The 21,727-nt window shown below is 42.8% G+C and overlaps 1 protein-coding gene across 2 annotated transcripts in view; it reads right to left on the bottom strand.

The window, feature by feature from the left end:
• Positions 1-21,727, bottom strand: part of LOC124116206 (parathyroid hormone/parathyroid hormone-related peptide receptor-like) — a 141,673-nt gene that overhangs the window by 86,803 nt on the left and 33,143 nt on the right. Inside the window, exon 1 of one of the 2 annotated variants that reach the window (XM_046477462.2) lies at positions 13,115-13,438. The exons of the other annotated variant lie outside the window; for it this stretch is intronic. The gene's annotated coding sequence lies outside the window, so the exon portion shown is untranslated. Of the gene's footprint in view, positions 1-13,114; positions 13,439-21,727 lie in introns of those variants that run through there. 2 annotated transcript variants of the gene reach the window in all.

Genomic DNA, 21,727 nt, shown 5'->3' on the forward strand with positions numbered 1-21,727 from the left:
CAGTACGTCCCATCCCATACATCATGTTTTGTCGCTTTTATTTATTTTTATTGTTATTTATTTCGCAAAAACATGACAATACACACCGTACAGCATGAAACCACACCACAGCACAACACACCCTATCACATTCTACTCCACAATACATTGATGCCACACTGTTATCGTGTCAAGATTCAAAGACGCTTCGATCACTATCATTCAGTGACATACGTGTAGAGGTCATAAAATGACCAACAAATAATTCCCAGCTTTTATGTGTCAGGAGTGTCTCTGTCACCTTTAGGCTATTGAATAGTTTACCATCAAATGGTATTCATAACAAATATTTTCATCATGATTAGATACGGTGTGCAGAATATTCCCGCTCTGACGAAGTGAGTCAACAGCACATGCTTGTCATGAGAAAGTAGCGAAAGTACCACATGCCGTCAACGGTGCCCTGCTGGTTGCGTACCGTAGTTCCCAGCTATATTGTGCCACGAAAGCCTATATTTTGGCACGAATCCGAAGAGTCAATGTCTCCTACCACCTTTCTCAGGCTCTGTCACAGCCGTCTGCCCCACAAATGTCTCACCTCATACTTTTGTTTCGGTACTACATTTTATAACCAACGGTTTACCATTAGATACATTACTTTGGTCTTGATGGGTCGTCAGTATGCTGTCCTACTCTTTATTAAGGACGCATATTCCGTGGTTGAACTGGCACCAGGGTCACGCTTATCTTAAACGCCATGCTGCCATCTCCCCTATGGCGTGGATCGTTGATCGTTCTTCACTCACAGGTTTGTCTGGTCCAGATGACTCTTTACATGCACCCGTTATATAGCTGCAATATTGCGGCGATAAGCATTTTTTGTTTACTAACTTTCAAGATTCCTTTTTATCCCGAGCACCTAATTTCAATACTACTTTGTTGATGAGTCAGCAAAACTACAAAGTCAACGATCGTACCACAGTTCTATAACAGGCTTTCTTCTACAACTTGGGTTGCCAATTGTCTACCTGTCCAGTGCGGATACCTGTTCGAAAACATCGAACTTTCTGCCTGTTTAACAACACTGATTCCTGGATCTAACAACACTGATTCCTGGATCTAACGACACTGATTCCTGGATCTAACAACACTGATTCCTGGATCTAACGACACTGATTCCTGAATCTAACAACACTGATTCCTGGATCTAACGACACTGATTCCTGGATCTAACAACACTGATTCCTGGATCTAACAACACTGATTCCTGTATCTAACGACACTGATTCCTGGATCTAACGACACTGATTCCTGGATCTAACAACACTGATTCCTGGATCTAACAACACTGATTCCTGGATCTAACGACACTGATTCCTGGATCTAACAACACTGATTCCTGGATCTAACAACACTGATTCCTGGATCTGGATTCAAGCACGGAGCAAGTGCCTGATTTATTCATTTTAACTGTGGCAAACACCTGACCTTCGTGAGTGCGATGACTTTATTAGGGACTATCATGTTTTGTTGCTGCCACATGTTCACCTATTGTATTGCCTTTTAGTATTGCAAATCAAATCCTGTGTAATTCAAAATAATTGTTAACTGTTAATTGATCTTGTGTGGTTATTTTCTGATATCACAATTTAGTTATGCACGCGCAGAATTGTGAGTTAGCCGTACCAAGTTGGGACATCACACGCTTGTGAAGCTTAGTTGCGTTTACTATGTTACTCGTTACTTGTTACTAAATATAAGTTATACATTTTTACTTGAAGAAAATAGTAACAACGACAAGCTGACGAGTATATAAAACGTATGATAACCACGTGCACGTAACTAGTTAATTCGGATTCCACCGGTGGCCCAGATGAATTATGGGATAGCTACTTCAAGAACTTCACTTATTTGATTGTCATGATACACGTGAGGCAGCTCTAACCACTAACACGACCACTGGGACTGGTTGTCCATTTACTGAGATAACTGAGACGAAGTACGTGTACGCCAAATTGAATCACTGACAGTATTCTGTGACATGTAGACGCGAAGACCGATGTCTTTGTTACCGGAAACCACCTGAACTGACAGATCTGCCCTGGCACAGTGCACCTGCCGCTCCCTTAACACGATACAACTCGTGAAGGACGGTCCCCAGTTAATGGTCCCCAGTTAATGGTCCCCGGTTACACAAATTGTGTCACATGTATGACCACGTGGTTCACAGGACCTCGGTCAGCACTTGCAGGAATTCATACTGGATCTAGTTTCATGCAAGTGACTGTCACGTGAAACGCACAAACCTATACATGCCAGGCTGTCGGTATTTGTTTCTGTCTTCAAATCAGAGTGCATACCTTATTTCTGACAAGCAAGCGATAGCCAATCTTTCAAAGAGCCCTTACGTAATGTGAACTATATGCGATGCGACGAGATTATTGCGCCCCACAAATACAGTGAAATGACCGGACCATGACCAGCCCATAGCGGTTCAAGGCGGACAGACAATTTAGGCTGGGCTGGGCTTGGTCAGTGGATGGGGAAGTGCCAGGAATACAGTGACACAGTATCTTTTTCTTAGGGACGTGTTTTATTATCATCATAATATTGATGACATTTGTGTTCCTTTGGAACTTTGAATCCTAACACAGAATCGTAAATAATTTGAAAAACCAATAATTGTGTATGATCCATTTTCAACCAAACGCTTATACGAAGAACATAGAAATCTAGTTTGAGACTGTACAACCCAGGTAGAGTGCTACTTGCCAGCGTGGGGTCATCTGCAGAACGAGTCCTTGACATTGGCTGTACTGCAGTCTTAATCAATATTTAAATTTATCAAGTTCACATCACAAACCATCTGTTAGTAAATTAACGGAATTCACATATTTGCTTATTTTTCCAAATAAAGATTAGACAAATACTTCTCCGGTTTAATATATCCCAAGGCTATGATCGTGTGTTAGGTATTTTACATGGGCGATCTCATAACCAAATGGAGGTAAAAGGCAGCGGTTTTGCTGTTCAGTCCAACAGAAATGGTAGTTTCTTTCGTGTATTTCTTTACATAAGGGTCACGTGTTAACCCTCAATGTAACATAAATTACATTAAGATTAACAACCCGCAACCCTTAATGTAAAATTATTATTTTTTACATTAAGGGTTAATATCCCCCATATAGCCCCTTAATTTAAAATATTCTTATAAACAAAGTTTGATTGTGAATATGATATTCTTTTTGCTATTTTCACGTTTTATATTTTTTTTCTCGGTTTCTTGCAATTGTTCGTAATAAGAGACAGCCCGAGAAACTCACTTTGCTCAGATCCGAGAACAAGAGGGTCCATCATAAGAATGGCAGACTCGTTATTGAGGACATGCCAGCTACTACTCTGGAGGTGATGAGCATCAGTTGTCGGCTCCAGTCACAGATCGCGACTCAAGTGGAACATCGCCAACTGTGGATCAGGAGCGGGTGCTGCCGTCAAGGTCGAAGGTTATGCAAAAGCATATCTCAAATTGCAAGTAATAAAGAAGATTTAACCAACAAACTGTCCGACATTGGCTTTGTTACCTTTGTATCTGAACATGACATTGTTGCGAAAGATGAAACATTGTCAATAGAAAATTACTTTAATGACATTTTTCCTGAATTTTTCTCTCTTTTTAACGAGCCACAAAAAAGGTCCAAGTTCGGGAGGTATTCGGGAGGAATACTTTTGATAAAATATTCACTCATCTGGTAAGATATGTTATTGATGTTCGATACAGAGAACATGCTATTACTATTCTGTTGGATAAAAGTATGTTTGGTTTCAGTAGAGCTATATTATGTGTGTTTACATATTTCCAGCCGAAGATATCGGCCTGGTACGATAACAAAGATAGACAAAATGGGGGTAGAGATTTTGCTGTATTTGTTATTGTGTACACTAGAAGAGTACCCAGCTGTTCTATCATTGTACTTGGATTTGTTTGTTTGCTGTTTGACGCCGCTCTCAGCAATATTCCAGCAATATGAAGGCGGTCTGTGAACGCGTCTGGACCAGACAATCCAGTGGTCGACATCATGAGGATCGATCTGCGCATTTGGGATATGATGACATGCATCAACCAAGTCAGCGAGTCTGACCAACCGATCACGTTGCCTCTTACGTCAAGCATAGTCGCCTTTTACGGCAAGAATGGGTTGCTGAAGACCTATTCTACCCCGGATCTTCACGGGTCCATTGTACATGAACAGTAGAACCGGTGTGACGCGGCACTATTTGGAGAACGATGTTCACCATGTTGAAAGTAATAATTACTTTGTAGATTTTTTTTACGCAATTTGAGATGTGATGTGATAAATTACAATATAACTTTGGAAAAACTCTTCTGGAAATGTGTTCAATTCTGAACATACATATTGTGAATGGAAGATTTGGAATTGTCTATCAAATCGGTGACTGTACATTTATTGGGCATTTAGTGAGTGAGTGAGTTGGGTTTAACGCCGCTTTTAACAGTATTCCAGTTATATCGCGGCGTGTCAGCTTAATGTGGGGGGAAAGCCCGAAGTGATGCAGGCATCAGACGTTTACCACTTCGGTGAAACCGACGAGCACGGGTATGGTGCTGACAAACCTAGCAACATAATCGGGGAGAACCGGGATTCGAACCCACAATCATATTTTTCTGGTGTACCCAAGGGACGCAACTCTGCACAGCTAATCACGGCGCTTTAGACGACTGGGCCACCCGTGCCCCCTATTGGGCATTTAGCGTGTAGTATGTTTGATTTTGGTTTTGCATCGAGTGACATGTTCCCCGATGATGATGAATGATTCTGTAAAATATGAACGGTGCCACTATTTAAATGCGTTCAGAAGGAAAAGATAACTCATACCTTATGAAGTATAACAAAGTTTGCAATGAATACAGATAACTGTGTGGAATCAAGAAAGACAAGTTTGCACAATGTAAAAGGAGTTACCTAGAAATTGCAGCATCATAAAGTGTGTGCCTGGACGACCGCAACGACCCAACCCTATTGATATAGAAGACTGGGGGGACTATTTCTCGTCGCTGAATTCTGAACCAATGGGTATTCAGGATTATCTTGGTGAGGTGGAGGACATTGTGACATGTCAAGGTTATGTGCCAGAACTGACAATTGACATATTAGAATCACCAGATCCGAACTTTTTGAAAGCATCAGTAACAAGAAACATAATACATCTGCTGGCCTTGACGACATCTATGGAAGCCACTGTACACACATGGTTTGAGTGCTAGAATGAGTAAAATGTTACAATCCCTTTGTCCCTTTTTGGTTCAGTTTTTGTATAAACGAATTGGTTACTGAAATGGAACAAAACTGTCGTTTTGGTGTTAAGCTACATCCGGAATATATTTATAAGTTTCTACTTCTATTTGCGGAAGACCTTATTGTGTTTGGCAATACTGTCAAAAGCGTACAAATGATGTTGAACATCTTCCGTGATGACAGTTGTAAATGGGAACTGCCAGTCAAGCTATTGAAAACAAATACAGTTGTTTTTCAAAAATAGGGTAGGTTTATCACGTTATGAAAAAATGGTATTATGATGGAAATGCGTATGAAGTTACTGGACTCAGTTATCTTGTCTTGCATTTTAGCAATAGATTACTGATGTCGAGTGCTTTAATAATATTGCAATTCATGCAAGAAAGGTGTTCATGGTCTTGTTAATTAGAAGACATTCCTTGAAATCATACTCGTCTCACTTTTACCTCAAATGTGATGATACAAAGATAACACCAATACCTTTATACGGGGGATCAGTGACACAGAACCGAGTCTGGCAGATGTTCTATTCAGTCACTCGATGTTTTGAAATGTGTCAAATATTTACTGTTTCTATATAATATGAAGGAATCTCGTTTACCCCCCAAAATGTTACAATATGTTGCGGTTGTACGATGAACAAGATCAGTTAAATTAGGTAACGAAACTTAAAACCTTTATTTTCAGATCAGGATTTGGTGATGTCTGGTACTTTCAAACATGTGGTAATATAACAGTATTTTTAAATATGTCACGTCAGCGGTTAAAACCTTTTTTCAGGTTTGGCATAGTTCTCTTTGCGAAAGCCCCCAAATGGCTTATTATGCACAGTTTTATGTGAGAACTATTTGAGAAGTATAACTGTAAATAAATTCAGGACCACATTGACCCGTTTTCGGCTTAGTTCTCACAATTTAGAAATTGAACGTGGACGACATTTCAATATTCCTCGTGAATTTAGAAAATGAAAAGTTTGTAACCTAAACCATTTCGAAGATGAATATCACTTTTTGTTAGTTTTTCTATGTTATAGCCATCGAAGGCAAAGTTTTTACATCTTTCCAAGTATTCTGAAGTTTATTACACTACTGTCATTGCAAGACCCTATTATCAATATGAATACAGAAAAATACTTCTTTTACGCCAATGCTGTAAGAACACAAATACTCAAACTTTGATAATATACAATTATGTTAAAACTGGGTTTTTTAATAAGAAATGCAAAGGAATGTGTTGTATTTTATACTGTTTGCACCTAATTTGTATTTCGTTTGTACAAAAAGGCCCGTGGCCTACAAGTACTGAATAAAGTGAGCCCTAACTATTCGTAATATAATATATTCTTCCTTCATCTGTGCGTGTTTTCTCAGGAACAACAAAAGGTAGAGCCATGGAACTTGTGTAAGTGCACTGCACCTTTCATATTCTAACAACCTCTCAACAACAACAACTTGGTCGTTATTTACAGGTTTTCTTTGTGTGTCATAACTGACGATTTTGTTCAATCTTGGTACAAAGGTGTATCTAGGGACACTATACAATATGACTTTATTGACGTTACCACCTTGCTTCCATGGAAACGGAGAGAGCATCTGCAGAGCTGATTAATCGATATTCAGAGATTTCGTTCAAATTTGGTATTTGGGTACAATGTATTTCAGGACTCAACCGAATAGGTTTTCTTACCATCATGGTAATATAACCGAGGCATCTGATTGGTCGAAATGTAGTTGTTCGATTTCGTTAAAAGGGATATTTACATTTATTTTTGCACACAAAGCACATTTTATTACAATACCAACATACCAATACCAAATTGGCCGATCATTGAAAGGTGATTATATAGATCCAATAAATACTGAAGTAAATTTATAGGTCGCTATTGACTGTCAGTGTCACTCTAGACACAGATCGAGACGCTACTACGATAGTTTGGATGTGCATTTCTTCGTTTTGTTCACAAGGATGGGTCCTAGCGAGGATATTACTGAACGATCTTGCAGTCGAAGTCTCTCAAGTTTTTCAATGTATGCTAAAACGCTGAGTTCAAGATTAAGGGTCTAAATGATCAGAAACCAGACTTTTGTATGTATTCGAATTCCCAGAGGTCTCCCCAGGAATGTGGAAGTCAGTGTTTACGTCATTTTAAGAATAAAGTCTCGTGAAAAACGTATGAAAGTTAAATTGTGTCGTACATACACTTATGAACGTTAATTTCGCGGTCATATGACCGACCTCTTGTCCAATGAAAAAGCCGTACATTGTGTAAACTTCACATTATTAACGCACTATACTAGTATTGACTGGCAATGTACTGTCTCCGTTGTAATAATAAATGGTATACTGAACCGTGATGTGTTACTGTGCTCCATGTTGACTGTAAATCAGTGCACGTCAGATCGCTGTGTCGGTTTGCTTGATGGTAAGTGTATGTAATGTTGCTTTGCTGAATTATGTGCGTATAGGTCATTCCTGCTACTGCCTGTTGTGTATGCAGTACCACCGTTATGTGATGCTTGCTTTGCTGAATTATGTGCGTATAGGTCATTCCTGCTACTGCCTGTTGTGTATGCAGTAACACCGTGATGTGATGCTTGCTTTGCTGAATTATGTGCGTATAGGTCATTCCTTCTACTGCCTGTTGTGTATGCAGTACCACCGTGATGTGATGCTTGCTTTGCTGAATTATGTGCGTATAGGTCATTCCTGCTACTGCCTGTTGTGTATGCAGTACCACCGTGATGTGATGCTTGCTTTGCTGAATTATGTGCGTATAGGTCATTCCTGCTACTGCCTGTTGTGTATGCAGTACCACCGTGATGTGATGCTTGATTTTGCCTCCGACAGTATAGGAGATGAACATACTGTGAAGTGCTAGGTTACCTTTAGATTTAATCGCACTAAATCAAATCTGGTACCGACAGCCGATATGTTGAATTTGGGGCGGTGATTATAATTAATTTGTGTTCAGGTGTATGCTGGTGATGATATGTGTCTGTGTTGAAGGCTGTGTTGAAGTGTAAATCTGTGTTGAAGTGTAAGTCTGTGTTGATGTGTAAGTCTGTGTTAAAGTGTAAGTCTGTGTTGAAGTGTAAGTCTGCGTTGAAGTGTAAGACTGTGTTAAAGTGTAAGTCTGTGTTGAAGTGTAAGTCTGCGTTGAAGTGTAAGTCTGTGTTAAAGTGTAAGTCTGTGTTGAAGTGTAAGACTGTGTTAAAGTGTAAGTCTGTGTTGAAGTGTAAGTCTGTGTTGAAGTGTAAATCTGTGTTGAAGTGTGAATCTGTGTTAAAGCGTAAGTCTGTGTTAAAGTGGAAGTCTGCGTTGAAGTGTAAGTCTGTGTTAAAGTGTAAGTGTGTTGAAGTGTAAGTCTGCGTTGAAGTGTAAGTCTGCGTTGAAGTGTAAGTCTGTGTTAAAGTGTAAGTCTGTGTTGAAGTGAAAGTCTGCGTTGAAGTGTAATTGTGTGTTGAAGAGAAAGTCTTTGTTGAAGTGTAAGTCTATGTTGAAGTGTAAATCTATGTTGAATTGTAAATCTGTGTTGAAGAGTAAATCTTTGTTGAAGTGTAAATCTGTGTTGAAGTGTAAGTCTGTGTTAAAGTGTAAATCTGTGTTGAAATGTAAATCTATATTGAAGTGTAAATCTATGTTGAATTGTAAATCTGTGTTGAAGTGTAAATCTGTGTTGAAGTGTGAATCTGTGTTGAAGAGAAAATCTTTGTTGAAGCGTAAGTCTGTGTTAAAGTGTAAATCTGTGTTGAAATGTAAATCTATATTGAAGTGTAAATCTATGTTGAATTGTAAATCTGTGTTGAAGTGTAAATCTGTGATGAAGTGTGAATCTGTGTTAAAGCGTAAGTCTGTGTTGAAGTGTAAGTCTGTGTTGAAGTGTAAGTCTGTGTTGAAGTGTAAGTCTGTGTTGAAGCGTAAGTCTTTGTTGAAGTGTAAGTCTGTGTTGAAGTGTAAGTCTGTGTTGAAGTGTAAGTCTGTGTTAAAGTGTAAGTGTGTTGAAGTGTAAGTCTGCGTTGAAGTGTAAGTCTGCGTTGAAGTGTAAGTCTGTGTTAAAGTGTAAGTCTGTGTTGAAGTGAAAGTCTGCGTTGAAGTGTAATTGTGTGTTGAAGAGAAAGTCTTTGTTGAAGTGTAAGTCTATGTTGAAGTGTAAATCTATGTTGAATTGTAAATCTGTGTTGAAGAGTAAATCTGTGTTGAAGTGTAAATCTGTGTTGAAGTGTAAGTCTGTGTTAAAGTGTAAATCTGTGTTGAAATGTAAATCTATATTGAAGTGTAAATCTATGTTGAATTGTAAATCTGTGTTGAAGTGTAAATCTGTGTTGAAGTGTGAATCTGTGTTGAAGTGTAAGTCTGTGTTGAAGTGTAAGTCTGTGTTAAAGTGTAAGTGTGTTGAAGTGTAAGTCTGCGTTGAAGTGTAAGTCTGTGTTGAAGAGAAAATCTTTGTTGAAGTGTAAGTCTGGGTTGCAGAGTAAATCTGTATTGAAGTTTAAGTCTGTGGTGTAGTGTAAGCCTATGTTGAAGTGTAAGTTTGTGTAGAGGTGTCAGTCTGTGTTCAAGTGAAAGTTTGTGTTGAAATGAAAGTCTGTGTTGAAATGTAAGTTCGTTTTGAAGTGTAAGTTTGTGCAGAATTATAAATCTGTATTGAAGTGTAAATCTGTATTGAAGTGTAAATGTGTGATGAAGTGTACACGTCTGTGCTGATTTATAACACTGTGCTGAATAAAACGGAACTTGTTATTTTAAACTGTTGATTGGGTTTTTATCTTCGTGTTGTTTTTCTCCAGGGTAAGTAAGCTAAACCGGTAAATATAAATATCTGCAAGTTGGTATTTAGCTACAATTACCCTCCTTTATGCCCCGCAGCCAACCCAGCCTTTTCTTTCAGCTGCGTGTAAATAACAGCAGAGAACATGCCAGTATCTGATCGTTATCATGTAACAGCCATGTGGCCTATAGACACGACATACTAACATACAGGTGTTCATTATAGATACATACAAAACGTTGTCCCAATACGCAAAGGTTGCAATTTTGTTGATTTGCAGCTCTAATTAAAACATTTTTAATGAATGCAAGTTCAAACTAGCAAAGTCTATGCAGAAAGAATATACGATTCAGCAAGAATTACTTTGCGATATCGTGGTTCAGACTTTCGGTAACATAAGTCAGACCATGTGTTTTTCTCTCAATCAACCAGTAGAATCCAGTATCAAAGAGTGGTTCCATCAAAGCCTGTCTGTCCCAGGTTGTCTGTGGAGGTCCCTACTCTGACAGTCACTGACCCGTCACCATTCTGACACTGGGGTTGCGTGAGAGGCTCCACTCACAGCATACCGCCACGTACAGGGTTTGTGTGAGGGACAGTATTCGCTACATGAACAAAGATTTTTGATAAAGTAAATGTTACAATATCCAGTAGCCAAGTCCTTGCACGTCTGCCCCCATGTATCAAGTCCGCCGTATCCATGGGTAGTTAAAACTAAACATATAAAAAGAATTATGTCATACTTATCAGGAAATATGTCTCAAGTCTTTCGATGTTGATAGACACACATAGTGTAGCGACGGATCATTATTTTCAATGGTACTTCAAATAACACGGTTAAAGTTTATTTATTTTGGATAGTGTAATGTAAACCAATAGTGTAATACTGCGTGACTTCAAGATATATGACTGACACAATATAGTTACCTAGGCGTCATAGGATACAGAACATCATTAATACATTTAATATTAAATCAAAGCGTTTTCTAGTCATTAAAAACTGAACTTCGACATGGCTTCAAACTTTTGCAGCAATAACTACATTGGCTAATTCTAATTAGGCTTATCATTATGTTCACTCTTTTAATAACGCTATTGTCAGTGGGAGTTGTTAACAGATTCTCCAACAAATGTAAATAATGAAACGTTTGAAGTGATTACCCATACAAATGTTATCCCACAGCCCTTATAGGGTAGAGGGGCGTGCCCATGTAGTCAAGATTGTCATAAATGTTTAACTGTTTTGACCAGCAGTGGCTGCCATGACTGGGTATGAATGACTGTGTTAAAAGAACCCATGAAGATCCGGGTTAGAAAAGGTCTTCAGTAACCCATGCTTGTAAGAGGCGACTAACGGGATCGGATGGTCATGCTCGCTGACTTGTTTGATGCATGTCAGCGTGTCCCAATTGCGTAGATCGATGCTCATATCAATCACTGGATTGTCTGGTCCAGACTCGATTATTTACACACCGCCGTCATATAGCTGAGTGCCGCGTTAAACAACAAACAAACAAAACTGTGTTTATTGTGGCTTGTGGCCCGCATGCAATGTTCACTATTTTCAACATATTTTAGTAATGGTCACTTAGTAAACTGTCACTGTTTTACGTACCTTCTTTACAGAAATGGTGAAACATTACGTACGGGTCGAGTGAAAATCTTCATCACCAGACTAACACACACTCGTTAAAATACAGAACAAACTGCTCTAGGTTAGCACTCACAAAAGTTATGAGTGAATGAATATAGTTGCATGTCGCATTTGGCAATATCCAGAAATTATAATATGGGGGGTCACTAGTCATGACCTTCACCTTGATGACATATGAGGGGAACCGAATCCTGGTCTATGTCGTGGCAAACAGACACTCTACGTCAACTAGACCCCCCCCCCCCCCCACCCCCCCCCCCCCCCCCACCCCACCCCCACCCCACACGACTTAGATATGCCAGAGCATAAACGGTGATGCATGATAGTGACCAACATGCTTTATGACGGGCCATTAGTAAATGCCACCTACATCAGCATTTTTCATAAGAATAAATAAATAAATAACAGAGAAGCGAAGAGAATTATTTTACCAAGTTTATAAGAAATACTGCAAGGCTGAATACATGAATGTCCTGTATACAACATGGACTCTTCAGACTGGGAACTCCATCCAAGGCGGGACGACATCAGTGCCAGTGCCGTTGATTTTCAGTTGCGCATGCGTACAGCACTAAGCATGTGCAACGGAAAACCACTGGACCTGGCACCGTCACTTTCGGTACTGAAAGCTCAAGCTGTGCACTGTAGGAGTCTTGATTAGGGACTGTCAGCTAACTGAAATTGTAGGTATATATAAAAGTACGAAACATCAAGCTTTTTCAAACCACCCTAATTGTACCAGAGAGGTCCAACTGGTAGAACAATGCCGCAAGAAGACGATGTCTTATAACGTCCAGTGAAGGATAAGAATGAAATATATCTATGAACGTATCCTTAAAATAGAATACTACAGGGACATATAGTTGTTAATTGACTTAAATTGATAAATATAAAACGCAATGACCACTGAATCAAATATGTCGGAAGACTTTATACAACGGTGAAAAAGAAAGTTACCCTCAAGAACCCTTCAAACAAAGGTAATACCAACAACAAAAAGTCATTGCCCGAAGGATAGCGAAATAGCATCCAGTATACTGGAAAAGACCTTACACAAGGAGAGGCCACGGGGAATGATAACAAGACGAACAGGGGGGCGGTGGCGGGGGTGGCTGCACAACAATCTACGGAACGAGTCAGCCGGGGTCACATGTCAGTTCAAAAGCGGGACATATATCTTTCAACCTCGTTCAATATCAAGCACTGTGATGCAATTCAAACCTTCTAATCCCCACGAAGCTAAAATAATATCATAAACCTTATGACAAGTCCAGTATTATACCTATCAGCACCATGTGCTCTGAAATACGAGCCAAGGACATACATGGAACTACCAGCATGACACTTGGAGATTTCCAGTCCATTTGTACACATTGATAACCACAAATGTTCACCAACCCATCATATGCAGACTTTGGGAGCATCGTTGTTGGTGTAATGTCGTACTCCGAGTGCTGTCTGTACACTGTGGCTGTCAACGCGACAATGGCGCACCCAGCTTGGATCCAGTGTGTCCGAGCTGCAGGAGTCATGTGGACAAATCCTCGTAGTCAATGGCCATATGGTCCAAGCGTCCACGTGAAATATACATGTCCATTCGGTATGACCACACATTGAAAATATCTGTATGTTCCCTCTGAAACATGTCTGTGTGAGGTTGTCACAACGCCCGTCTATAATCCGATCCAGTCCGGTCTCCTGATGAGCACGATGATAACTCAGTCTTTGTCGTGACTGTGCGAGAACCGATACTGTATTCTGTATATGTAGCATGGCTGCACCTCCCCCCTATCACCCCCTCCCTTTAACCGACCCCCAGAGTACTCAGTTCTCTCACGGTACAGCAAGTGTCATGTGACACCTATGGTTGATAAGGTTGTCATAATACTGTCCATGTCGGATTAGATGCAAGTGCGACGACCCTCATTGTCATGCCATACGTTAACAAGGCCACACCAAACTCACCACATGTTTTTAAGGATTTTGTTGGGGCCATGAGTAAGCAACTGGGGTGAAATGTTTAGGGAGATGGCGAAATATACTTCTTTTTAAATCCTGTCATAAAGATAAGATCATTTTGTATGTTATATGTTTAGAGTTTAAGTTAAAGTCTTCTAATTGTTGCGATCCTTGGTAGAGTGGAACGACTTTCTTGAGCAGTGACTAATCTTAGCATGACGAAGTATAATAACATATTTAATTATACTTGTCCCTGAAAGGAATCACCAGAAATAGCGTTTTACAAATGAAGCGATTTTGACAAACAAATAATCCATTTAAAGTGACCTCGTCATTTCCCCTCATCAAAACATCGATGTTGTGAACATACTTTTTACATTTTATAACACGCAGTCATGTTGTTATTGTTCCACACTTTAGACAATGATACCATTTGTCACATTTATACAACTTCGCTACCCATCTGTGAATTTATATAACCATGGATTAAGAAGATAATAAGGTATGGAAAATGGTTATCGTATGATATTATTCCCACTTTCATCATTTGAAAATATGATAAACTAGAATCTGCAAACATATAATTGCGCTTGGCAAATGTAAAAAGAGTTGTTATATCAACTTTAGAACACCGAACACCACCTGATAACGCTATGTAACGTGAGTCGGTCAGTAAAGGAATAAATGTAAGTCACAGGCAGAACCATTCTAGCAGTATTACGGCAAGTTGTAATTAATCGAACATTGACCTGACAACCAGTGATTGATATTTTGAACAAATGACGTCATCGGGGTACGACCTGATGTTTCCACCATATTGCCGGTTCAGGAAGAAACAATCACAGCCATGTATGGAGGTCTGCCAGGGTTCCCGTGAGTCCCCGTAAAGTTGACTGTTTAACGCCGGGACACTCACGCATCAGATACTCGAGTAAATGTATGGTCATAATTCAGCTTGTATTGTATTCCCGCGAGTTTTAGTTTGTTTGAAAATATATCTTGTTCTATATTCGAATTTCTGTATAATCTCAACAACATGGAAACAATCAACGAAGATGTGACAAATACGCATTTGTCTGCAAAGACAGGATATGTGCCACACTGAACTGTCTGTAAAGATGCGACATTTACCACACAGAACTGTCTGTAAAGATACGACATGTGCAAATAAGAAATGTTTGTAAAGACAGGACATGTACCACACAGAACTGTCTCACAATTTAGGATATGTACCACACAGAACTGTCTGTAAAGACAGGATATGTACAACACAGAATTGTCTCAAAATTTAGGATATATACCACACAACTGTCTGTAAAGACAGGATATGTGCCACACAGAACTGTCTGCAAAGACAGGATATGTACCACACAGAACCGTCTATGAAACTGTGAAGGTAGGAAGCAACATTAAGGCTGCGAATCAAAGATCATTGGAGTAAATATGAAGCGATGAATGTTGAACATGAAACCAACACGGGATCAACTACAAGGTTGTGGGTAGATGTCCCACGTGGGATCAACTACAAGGTTGTGGGTAGATGTCCCACGTGGGATCAACTACAAGGTTGTGGGTAGATGTCCCACAGGGGATCAACTACAAGGTTGTGGGTAGATGTCCCAAACGGGATCAACTACAAGGTTGTGGGTAGATGTCCCACACGGGATCAACTACAAGGTTGTGGGTAGATGTCCCACAGGGGATCAACTACAAGGTTGTTGGTAGATGTCCCACAGGGAATCAACTACAAGGTTGTGGGTAGATGTCCCACACGGGATCAACTACAAGGTTGTGGGTAGATGTCCCACAGGGAATCAACTACAAGGTTGTTGGTAGATGTCCCACACGGGATCAACTACAAGGTTGTGGGTAGATGTCCCACACGGGATCAACTACAAGGTTGTGGGTAGATGTCCCACACGGGATCAACTACAAGGTTGTTGGTAGATGTCCCACACGGGATCAACTACAAGGTTGTGGGTAGATGTCGCACACGGGATCAACTAGCTCGATCCATACTCGGAACATTCTGGCGAGATACGAGATATGTATAACCACCACTACCCCTGACGAAATGTGGAGATGCGCATTTAGAAGTGTACTTCAGGGCGCGGAGGGAGATGGTAGGGTTTGGCCGCGAGACACAGACGAACGCTCTTCCCTCTGGATACCCCATCGCCTTCTGCTGAGTCGACGTGCGTGTCACTGTGCGTGTGTTCTAGTATTATACAACATTTTCCAAAACCTGTGAGCACCACATGCAAGTGCTGAGTGACGCAATGATAACAATGTTTTCCTGTCGACTTGTCATCACACAAGCGTTTTTACTCACGCATCCGGTGTACACACGTGTTTGTACGAGTCACCTGTCAACCACAACGCAGGTGGGAGCACTGTCCAGGTGTTTGGAAAGTGCAACACTGCCTGGCTCTCTTCACTTGTGTGAGCAAGGCCTGTTGACACACACAACATCTCTCTTTCCCTCGTCCTGTCCCTACACACACACATACACACACTCAACCCACCCATCCTAACACACGCACAGACACACAATCCAACCATCCACCCTAACACATGCACAGACACACACTCCCTCCACCAACCCCAACACACACTCCACCCATCCATCCTAACACACGCACAGACACACACTCCACCCACCCACCCACCCTGACACATGCACAGTCACACACTCCACCCACCCATCCTAACACACGCACAGACACACACTCCACCCACCCACCCTAACAAATGCACAGAAACACTCCACCCACCCAACCCAACACCCACATTTAGACACACACTCCACCAATCCATCCTAACACACACTCCACCCATCCATCTTAACACACGCACAGACACACACTCCACCCATCCATCCTAACACACGCACAGACACACACTCCACCCATCCATCCTAACACACACTCCACCCATCCATCCTAACACACGCACAGACACACACTCCACCCATCCATCCTAACACACGCACAGACACACACTCCACCCATCCATCCTAACACACGCACAGACACACACTCCACCCATCCATCCTAACACACGCACACACAGACACACACTCCATCCATCCTAACACACACTCCACCTATCCATCCTAACACACACACAGACACACAATCCATCCATCCATCCTAACACACACAGACACACTCCACCCATCCATCCTAACACACACACACAGACACACTCCACTCATCCATCCTAACACACACTCAGACACACACTACAAAAGAAAACAACCATTGGTATGATACATCAAAAAGCAAACTTGAAGCATGACCACGTCGCGAGGGCGTGTTTTGTCGTCGTTGGTACTTTGGGGTTCAGGGTGAATGACGGAAGACAATAACTCAGGGGTGAAGTTTCAGGAGACAGCAGCCGTATTTATTGTTGATGGGGAAGAATGGTCGAAAAGGTACATGTTGATGGTAATCACGTGACAGAACACACACCGGGGCCGAGTAGCCATGGCCAGTGTTTCCTGTACGCAGACCCACTCTGTCACTTACACACAGGCAGGAAGTCAGACGGCGATTCTTCATCGTCGACGAAGTCATTGGTGAGGCGATGGCCTTGCCTGACGCCACGACCAGCTGTACAATCCGTCTCATTAACAGTCAACCTCTGCTATTTCATTAACCGTCAACCTCCACCTACTCATAAACCGTTAACCTCCATTAACTCACTAGCCGTCAACCTGAACTATTTCATTAACCGTCAACCTGCACTATTTCATTAACCGTCAACCTCCATTAACTCAGAAGCCGTCAACCTGCACTATTTCATTAACCGTCAACCTCCATTTACTCACTAGCCGTCAACCTGCACTATTTCATTAACCGTCAACCTCCATTAACTCAGAAGCCGTCAACCTGTACTATTTCATTAACCGTCAACCTCCATTTACTCACTAGCCGTCAACCTGCACTATTTCATTAACCGTCAACCTCCATTTACTCACTAGCCGTCAACCTGCACTATTTCTTTACCCGTCAACCTCCATTAACTCAGAAGCCATCAACCTGCACTATTTCATTAAGGCCAACCTCCATTAACTCACTAGCCGTCAACCTGCACTATTTCATTAAACGTCAACCTCCATTAACTCAGAAGCCGTCAACCTGCACTATTTCATTAAGGCCAACCTCCATTAACTCACTAGCCGTCAACCTGCACTATTTCATTAACCGTCAACCTCCATTAACTCAGAAGCCGTCAACCTGCACTATTTCATTAACCTTTAACCTCCATTAACTCAGAAGCCGTCAACCTGCACTATTTCATTAACCGTCAACCTCCATTAACTCAGAAGCCGTCAACCTGCACTATTTCATTAACCGTCAACCTCCATTAACTCAGAAGCCGTCAACCTGTACTATTTCATTAACCGTCAACCTCCATTAACTCACTAGCCGTCAACCTGCACTATTTCATTAACTGTCAACCTCCATTTACTCACTAGCCGTCAACCTGCACTATTTCATTAACCGTCAACCTCCATTAACTCACTAGCCGTCAACCTGCACTATTTCATTAACCGTCAACCTCCATTTACTCACTAGCCGTCAACCTGCACTATTTCATTAACCCTCAACCTCCATTAACTCAGAAGCCGTCAACCTGCACTATTTCATTAACCGTCAACCTCCATTAACTCAGAAGCTCTCAACCCTGCTCAACGTCAACTTCCACTAGCACACCAGCCATCAACCTCCGTTAACCTCAACCTCCACTACCACACGAGCCATCAACCTCCGTTAACCCCCAGCCTCCACTAGCACACGAGCCATCAACCTCCGTTAACTGCCAACCTACACCAGCACACCAGCCATCAACCTACATTAACCGACAACCTCCACTAGCACACCAGCCATCAACCTCCGTTAACCGCCAACCTCCACTACCACATGAGCCATCAACCTCCGTTAACCCCCAGCCTCCACTAGCACACGAGCCATCAACCTCCGTTAACCCCCAGCCTCCACTAGCACACGAGCCATTAACCTCCGTTAACTGCCAACCTGCACTAGCGCACGAGCCATCAACCTCCGTTAACTGCCAACTTACACTAGCACACGAGCAATCAACCTCCGTTAAGCCCCAGCCTCTACTAGCACACCAGCCATCAACCCCTGCTTAACGTCAATCTCCACTAGCACACCAGCCATCAACCTCCATTGACCGTCAACCTTCACTAGCACACCAGCCATCAACCCCCGCTAAACGTCAACCTCCACAAGCACACCAGCCATCAACCTCCGTTAACCACCAACCTCCACTAGCATACCAGCCATCAACCTACGTTAACTGCAAACCTCCACTAGTACACAAGCCAACAACCTCCATTAACCACCAACCTCCACAAGCACACCATCCATCAACCTCCGTTAACTGCCAACCTCCACTAGCACACGTGCCATCAACCTCCGTTTACTCCCAACCTCCACCAGCACACGAGCCATCAACCTCTACTAAACGTCAGCTTCCATTAGCACACCAGCCATCAACCTCCGTTAACTGCCAACCTCCATAAGCACACCAGCCATCAACCTCTGCTATACGTCAACCTCCACTAGCACACCAGCCATCAACCTCCGTTAACTGCCAACCTCCATAAGCACACCAGCCATCAACCTCTGCTAAACGTCAACCTCCACTAACACACGAGCCATTAACCTCCGTTAACTGCCAACCTGCACTAGCGCACGAGCCATCAACCTCCGTTAACTGCCAACCTACACTAGCACACGAGCAATCAACCTCCGTTAACCCCCAGCCTCTACTAGCACACCAGCCATCAACCAATGCTAAACGTCAACCTCCACAAGCACACCAGCCATCAACCTCCGTTAACCACCAACCTCCACTAGCATACCAGCCATCAACCTACGTTAACTGCAAACCTCCACTAGTACACAAGCCAACAACCTCCATTAACCACCAACCTCCAAAAGCACACCATCCATCAACCTCCGTTAACTGCCAACCTCCACTAGCACACGTGCCATCAACCTCCGTTTACTCCCAACCTCCACCAGCACACGAGCCATCAACCTCTACTAAACGTCAGCTTCCATTAGCACACCAGCCATCAACCTCCGTTAACTGCCAACCTCCACAAGCACACCAGCCATCAACCTCTGCTAAACGTCAACCTCCACTAGCACACCAGCCATCAACCTCCGTTAACCCCCAGCCTCCACTAGCACACCAGCCATCAACCCCCGCTAAACGTCAACCTCCACTAACACACCAGCCATCAACCTCCGTTAACCATCAACCTTCACTAGCACACCAGACATCAACCCCCACTAAACGTCAACCTCCACTAACACGCCAGCCATCAACCTCTGCTAAACGTCAACCTTCACTAGCACACCAGCAATCAACCCCAAGTAAACGTCAACTTCCACTAACACACCAGCCATCAAATTCCGTTAACCTCAACCTCCACTAACACACCAGCAATCAACACCCGCTAAAGGTCAACCTCCACTAACACACAAGCCATCAACCTCCGTTAACCACCAACCTCCACCAGCACACCAGCTATCAATCTACGTTAACTGCCAACCTCCAAAAGCACACCAGCCATCAACCTCCGTTAACTGCCAACCTCCACTAGCACACCAGCCATCAACCTCCGTTTACTCCCAACCTCCACCAGCACACCAGCCATCAACCTCTGCTAAACGTCAACCTCCACTAGCACACCAGCCATCAACCTCCGTTAACTGCCAACCTCCACAAGCACACCAGCCATCAACCTCTGCTAAACGTCAACCTCCACTAACACACCAGCCATCAACCTCCGTAAACCTCAACCTCCACAACCACACCAGTCATCAACCTCTGCTGACCGTCCACCTCCCCTACTACACCAGCCTTCAACCTCTGCTAACCGTCAACCTCAACAAGAAAACCAGCCATCAACCTCCGCTAAACGTCAACCTCCACTAACACACCAGCCATCAACCTCCGTTAACCTCAACCTCCACAACCACACCAGTCATCAACCTCTGCTAACCTCAACCTCCACTAACACACCAGCCATCAACCTCTGCTAACCGTTCACCTCCACAAGCACACCAGCCATCAACCTCCGCTAAACGTCAAACTCCACTAACACACCAGCCATCAACCTCTGCTAACCGTCCACCTCCACTAACACACCAGCAATCAACCTCTGCTAACCGTCCACCTCCACAAGCACACCAGCCATCAACCACCGTTAACCTCCACTAAGACACCAGCCATCAACCTCTGCTAAACCTCAACCTCCACTAACACACCAGCCATCAACCTCTGCTAACCGTTCACCTCCACAAGCACACCAGCCATCAACCTCTGCTAACCTCAACCTCCACTAACACACCAGCCATCAACCTCTGCTAACCGTCCACCTCCACAAGCACACCAGCCATCAACCTCCGCTAAACGTCAAACTCCACTAACACACCAGCAATCAACCTCTGCTAACCGTCCACCTCCACTAGCACAGCAGCCATCAACCACCGTTAACCTCCACTAACACATCAGCCATCAACCTCCGCTAAACGTCAGCCTCCACTAACACACCAGCCATCAACCTCTGCTAAACCTCAACCTCCACTAACACACCAGCCATCAACCTCTGCTAACCGTTCACCTCCACAAGCACACCAGCCATCAACCTCCGCTAAACGTCAAACTCCACTAACACACCAGCCATCAACCTCTGCTAGCCTAAACCTCCACAAGCACACCAGCCATCAACCTCCGCTAAACGTCAAACTCCACTAACACACCAGCCATCAACCTCTGCTAACCGTCCACCTCCACAAGCACACCAGCCATCAACCTCCGCTAAACGTCAAACTCCACTAACACACCAGCCATCAACCTCTGCTAACCGTCCACCTCCACTAACACACCAGCAATCAACCTCTGCTAACCGTCCACCTCCACAAGCACACCAGCCATCAACCACCGTTAACCTCCACTAAGACACCAGCCATCAACCTCTGCTAACTCTCAACCTCCACTAAGACA

This window comes from Haliotis rufescens, unplaced genomic scaffold (genome assembly GCF_023055435.1).
Source record: "Haliotis rufescens isolate VD_foot unplaced genomic scaffold, xgHalRufe1.0.p SCAF_10, whole genome shotgun sequence".
NCBI classification, from domain to species: Eukaryota; Metazoa; Mollusca; class Gastropoda; order Lepetellida; family Haliotidae; genus Haliotis; species Haliotis rufescens.